This window comes from Crotalus tigris, unplaced genomic scaffold (assembly GCF_016545835.1).
Source record: "Crotalus tigris isolate CLP2741 ecotype Arizona unplaced genomic scaffold, ASM1654583v1 scf7180000024366.1712601, whole genome shotgun sequence".
NCBI classification, from domain to species: Eukaryota; Metazoa; Chordata; class Lepidosauria; order Squamata; family Viperidae; genus Crotalus; species Crotalus tigris.
In genome coordinates this window covers 1,074,924-1,081,576 of record NW_024100534.1, presented here as the reverse complement: position 1 = coordinate 1,081,576, position 6,653 = coordinate 1,074,924, and positions in this window count along the sequence as shown.

Below are 6,653 nucleotides of genomic sequence, written 5' to 3'. Positions count from 1 at the left end.
AGAGAGTAAGAGAATTGAAATGGAAATGGGCCAGTCACACAGCAAGAACTGATGGCAGTTGGTCTCAAGTGGTGGAAATTCTGCCTGCCTTCCAGCTCCATAACTGTTCCTGTTGAGATTAGGTTTCAGTGGTACCATAACAGCATTTCACCTAATTAACTGAGTGGTGTCAGGGTGCCTTTGCAGTTTTTTTTAGAAATAGCATTGCTGAATCAGGGCAAAGCCAATATGAGTCCCACATCTTGTAACTTACAATAGTCAACCAGATCCTTTTGAAAGGTTTACAAGCAGGATATTGAAATCTATCTCTATTCCACCATGGTTGCCTTTTAAGTGGTATTTGGAGAAAACTTGAGTTTTTCTTCTTTTCCATATCCAGAGTTGGGGAGTTCTGTACTGTGCTAGCAAAGGCTCACAGCAAACAAATCAGGTGCAGCAGGTGCCTGACTCCTCAGAGAAAAGAATTTGCAGTACATAAGTATTATTAAAGGTACCAAGCAAATTGACACATAAGCATTAGCTTATCAAAGGGATGGCTACCCTGTAAACTATCTCTTCATGTTATTATAACAATGTGACTCTTCTTGTTCTATAAACATGGGGAAGCATAATGAATTTCTTATCTTTATCCTTGTGTAAATCAACAAAACGAAGATATCAAAGTCTCCTTTAGATACAGGATGGATATTACATAGTAAAGAACATGGATCTTGTCAATGTCATGAAGATGTGCTACTTGTAGTTTGACCTTGCTTACTTTTAGAGGCAAGAAGAATGCTGCATTACAAAACAAACAGTTTTATACACTGTTACCAACTACCACAGCTGTTCTAGATTGCTTACAAAGTTCACAGATACCTTCTAACACTATTTCAGGAGTCGCGCTCCCCAAACCTTTAAGATCAATAATCTTTGTTGTACATGCCTTCCATGAACTTATACAACCTCTTTTAAAACCATCTAATTTAAAAAGTGCAGACTTCCAGAGAAGAAATTGTGAACTTTTAGCAGAGCCTATGACCCCAACAGAATGAAAAGGCAATGAGTAGACCAGCCTTTGTAATTTCTCTCCAGAGAAGGAGAGGACTTCAGATCATCCACAAGTGCTGGAGACAGTTGCTCCTTAAGGTGCCACTTAATCGAGTAATTCAAGTCACAGAAGACACATCAGCAGTGCCCAGTAGACTAAAGTTCTGGGAGATGAAGGAATAGCCATCTTGTTCAAACAATGGTTGGCTTCTTCAAAAGGGCACTGGATTCCCATACTTTCTTTTCCAATCACTTTTGGAAATTGCTTCTTAACTGCTTTTCAGTTATTAGGAAGCTTTGGATTGAGAAATCTGAAAACACCAAGTGAGTTTCCTTCAACCCTTGGTGAAAAAGTTTTAAGTACAATTTTAAACATTTTTAATCAATAGCAAAGGCATGATTAGAACATTGATTCTGAAAAGTTACAAGTAGAGAAAGGAGCTAGATGGATTGGAAGTTTTTGGAATTAATTATAAAAATCCTTCCTGTGGGAAAATACTTTTGTTTTGAATTCTTTTTTAAAGGAAACATGATCAGATGGTGTGCATTTGAGTATCTGGAGAACTGCTCTGATAAATGTAGATTATACCCTTTCCAGAAACTAAGGGGCGAACTAGAGTCCCATAAAAGAACTGGGCTAGCAGCTTAGCCTGTAAAAGTCTTTATATCTTTCTTTTTCTTAAAAGCCACTACTTATTTATATTGTCTTTAAGGGTGAGAAGATGTTCAAGGATCATTGTGTTATTGTCCCCTCCCTATCTCAGATTTATAAAGGTGATAGGCTGTGGTAAGGGCTTTCTTAGCCTCAACACCCTTATCAAACCATGGCTTTAATGAAATTAGGTGCCACTTAATCGAGTAATTCAAGTCACAAACCAACAAAAGTTGTCGTTTTGGCACTAAAGTTTTGTATATGACCAAAGGATCTTATGTGAGGTTGGATGACATGAGAGCCAATCAATACTTTTATAGATTGTCCTCTGCCAATGCCCTCTTCACCTTTTGGCTAATCATTATTACAAGGAAGTTAAACCTATTTGTCATTTTGATATTTTATTTTTGTAGAGATGCAAAAAGGAGATGCAAGCTAAATTAAATTCCTGATTTGGTGGGTAGTAGTAGAATTTATTACACAGTGTATAATAATCAGGGCCCAAGCATTAACCCTCCCCCCATATTACTACAGCATTTGAGTAATCCAATGGAAGGTTGCCTAAGTACTGTTGTAGCTCAGTCCATTCAACACAGATTTCAGCTTTTCTTTGTAATGAATGGATTAATAATTAATAATTAACAATAACCTAGTACCCAAACTAAGTACTAAGACCCGTTTCTTTAAAGAAGGGATGGATGTAAGTGCTACTCTCCAAGACGTAGAGAGGAGGATGCCCAAACCATCTAATAGCCATTCTGGCCCTCTGTCTGAAATTGCTTCCATTTTATATGAGTGATTCTCATTAAACAGGAGATTTATTTATTTATTTATTTATTTATTTATTTTATGAGACTTATATACCGCTTTAAGTGCAAGCACTCGCTAAGCAGTGTACACCAGTAAGCAATGTATATATATATATATTTACATTGCCCCCAACAATCTGGGTCCTCATTTTACCTACCCCGGAAGGATGGAAGGCTGAGTCAACCTTGAGCCGGTGAGATTTGAACCGCTGACCTGCTGAACACAGTCAGCTAAAGTGGTCTGCAGTACTGCACTCTAACTGCTGCGCCACCTCGGCTCATTAGTTGTCCATGCTTCTTGCACAAGAATTATATCCTTGCCACACAGAGGACCAAAAGAATTGAAGCCTCTATTACGGTACCAACCAGCAAGTTTCTATGTTAGTATTTTTAAAGTATTTACCTTCTACTGGTCTACATGCTGTCATGCCTTCTGCACTATGAATCCTGACATATCAATGCCCACTTTATGGTCTTGCTGAGTCCCATCAATAAGCATAGCTTCTGAAGAGTCAGAATTCTGAAGATTAGAATTATCAGGAGGCTGTTCATGAACCTGAACAACTGTAAAAAATCATTTTGATTTTGAGGATTTTGGTCATTTCAGAGGATTGTTGGATCATAGATTAGAAACAGAGACGTCCTTCATATCAACTTCTGTGTTGGAGTTTTGTGAATCTGAATTGTTCAAGGCAGCTGTGACAGTGCAGACAGTACTCCTCCTCAGCAGCATAATCACATTATTTCCCAAGATGAAAATTTATTATCCTAAGTAGTTAATAGTGCTAAATTTATTAGCGGCTTGGTTATTTTATAGGTTGTCATTAAATATTTTCTCAGATCATGCAGCCTTTTAATGAAGTCAGTCTGGTGTACATCTGACAAGGTACTAAAAGAGTTAATCAAACTTTCTTCTAGTGGTTCATTACACAGCTGTGTTGCTGTGAGTTGGACAAGTTGTTTATTTAGATCTTTCCCTTGCAGAAGCTCCATTGATAAGATGTCATTGAAATTGTCTGAGTCGAGAATTTTACTTTTGTTTGATAAAGTGCCAACACCCTCATGACTGCACTGAGTTAAAAGTGAAATGAATTGCTCAGAATGGAAAACACGAGTTTGGAAATTTGGAAAAGTCCTCAAAAAAGGATTTGTTTTAAAGAGTATGTTACAGCCTGCTCAAATGCCAACAGGACTCATTTAACTGTTCTTACTCTCCCCCCCCCCCATCTGCCTCTGTTTCTCCGTTGTTTAGAATTTGCAGAGTTATTTTACTAGTTTGTAAAAAACATTTGCTTCTTTTCTTTCCTTCATTTCATCTTAGAAGCTTGAATTCAGAGATAAGGTCTTCCTTTGCAGGGCACAGTTTAGACACAAACCATTTGCTTTAGCAGGGTGAGTGATTTTATTTGATTGTCTTTCAATAAATTTTCCAAAGGATTCTTACAGAGTATCTACTTTATTTTTAACTGCAGTCAGCAAGTCAAAGTTTGAAAGAACAGTCTGTGCTGTCAATAGACGCTGTCTAGTTACAAAATGTAGTGCATTTTGTTTTTTCAGGGATTTAAAATTAGAGCCCTCATCTCTCTCCTGTATGAGCTGTTTGGTGGCTGAGCAAACAATAGCCTCTGGAGAGGGAGCTATCAGAGAGGAGAAAAGCTCTAAAAGTTGTTGGATCTCAATATTAGCCTATAGATCCTTCTCTAAGGGGTCATATCTATCCCACAGATGAAGTGAGTGGCATTATTTACTGGGGAAGATTGCTTGCCTCTGATAAATCTGTCAATTTTCTGTTGTTTCAGAGGCTTAAATAAGGCTTGTGTTGCAGAAGGTACCCACTGTCAATTCTTCCTTTCCCCCAAGACTATAGTACAAATGTGCTTTCTGTAAAAAAAAAAGGCTGATCCAATAATAGTAATAATATTTTTTTTAAAGTAACATTATAAAAATGATTGGTAAGTCAGCTAATCTAAAAATAAGCAATGAATTAAAGCTTTTAGGAGAAGCTCATTATAAGGATTGTAGCCAGGTTGCCATGTTAGGGTTCCTCTCCACCAATTCCCTATCATAATAAATTGTTCCCAAAGATTTTATTTAGAAGTAAAATTTTGGGTAAGTTTTATTTACCAAAATGTTTGTGTAAATTACTAGTATCTGGTACAAAAATGCCCCAAATCACTCATAGCAATAGCACTTAGACTTATATACTGCTTCACAGTGCTTTAGGGCCATCTCTAAGTGTTTTACAGAATCAGTATATTGCCCAAAACAATCTGGGTGCTCATTTTACCAACCTCAGAAAGATGGAAGGCTGAGTCAACCCTGAGCCAGTCAGAATCAAACTCCTGGAGTGAGCAGTGAGTTAGCTTGCAATACTGCATTCTAACCACTGTGCCATCAAGGTTCTGTCCTCATACTCATTTAAAGCATAGATTTCAATGAATCTGAATCTTAACCCCAAATGCAATGTTGGGATCAAACCCAGTCTTATTTTTGTTTTGCTTCCAAAAGAGGCACCAGGTCTTATTTTTGTGGGGTGTCTTTTCCGCTCAGCTTGCTATGGAAGCACCAACAGCCCTGAAAAAGCAGCTTCATTCTGCAGCTGAGAACTGAGCTCCGGCCTGCATTTCACAGTCAGAGGCCTTTCCTTCTGCATAAACAGTGGCACCAGTATAATAGGTGCAATGTGCCATGTGGCCTTCTGCCATGAGTGGCGGCAGCGGCACAATTGGCATAACAAGCCACACAGCCTTGTGCTGCAAGCAGTGGCAGCAGCACGATGCATCATGTGACACGTAGCCGCAAGTGATGCAGAAGAACTCAGGCAGCAGTGCAACAGATGTCAGGACGTGGAAGGCCTGGCTGCGGCGGTCCTAAGGTAAGACATCCCCCCAAAATAAGACTTCTTTTGGAGGCAAAAAAATATATAAGACTGGGTCTTATTTTCAGGTAAACATGATATATGTCTTCCTCTCTAAACTCTTGTTTAATTTCATGAAGGAAAAATGAGATGAGAATAATGCTTTTGAAACAAGCCAGGGTCCCTCTTCAACATGCTTGATGTTGCCAAGCTATCTAGTCTAATCTAATGAGTTGTATTGACAGCACAAAAGTATATTGATTGGATAGCTGTTTGACTGTATAGAAACCTTACTGCTTTCTGCATGAACAACTTGGGTATCTATCGCTAGCCCCTTCTCTCTTGACCGGGCAAAGAGCAGAGTCATGACTTGACCACTGTAGTCTATCAGTTTGTTCTGTGCCACTTGCCCCACTGACATAGGTTTGCTATGTCCACGTTACCAAGCCTTTAAACAGATGGCAACACTCCTTCACTCATAAAAGACATAACTACTTTCTGAACCAAGCCACACATGCCCTTACCAGCTGTGCCAATCAGGAGGAGTTATGTTAATTTTGACTATTGATTTTTATTTTTAAAACTATGATTCTGGTATGGGATATAAATCTCAACAGAACTGTTTCTTTCATTCTGGAGAATAACAGTCCATTTTGTTTAATGGACCTGAATAAGAAAACTGAAATATCAAGGAGATGTAAAATGGGTTTGCTCTTCTGGTCTGGTTAGATGAATTTTAACCAAATCCAAAGTTTGTGAATTTATATTAAAAAGTTGACATACATTAGGCTTCCACCCTGTTGGCCTTTACAGAGGCATTAAAAACTTTGTTCTCCTCCCTCCCCACCACCAGTATTGGGGCCAGGATGATTGGATTTACTACCTAAAGAGTAGTAGGGTATATTTTGGTTTCCAATTGCCTGTTAACTATAGTTCTTGTGATTTAAATGATACAGTATTTGTATTTTGTTTTTTACTAATGTAATGATAGCCAGCATTATTTTTGGTATAAGCAATCATACCAATCTCTTAGATATCTTAGAGCCAGATATTATTAAAGATTTCCAATTGTTTCAATTATATGTTAATAAGATCTTTAAAACAGTGTGTTTCATCTGTTTCTTCTTTACTCTATAATACTTGCCAGGGATTTTATTTCTGATACTAATTTTAGATTAAATACAGCACCATTAAAAAGAAAAAAAGAACTTTTGCTAACAATAAATAAAGGACACAATGACGTATCCAGTCCCTTGTAGGTCCTGTAGGTCCACTAAAGAAAGAAGATGGCAAGGAAGTAACAAGC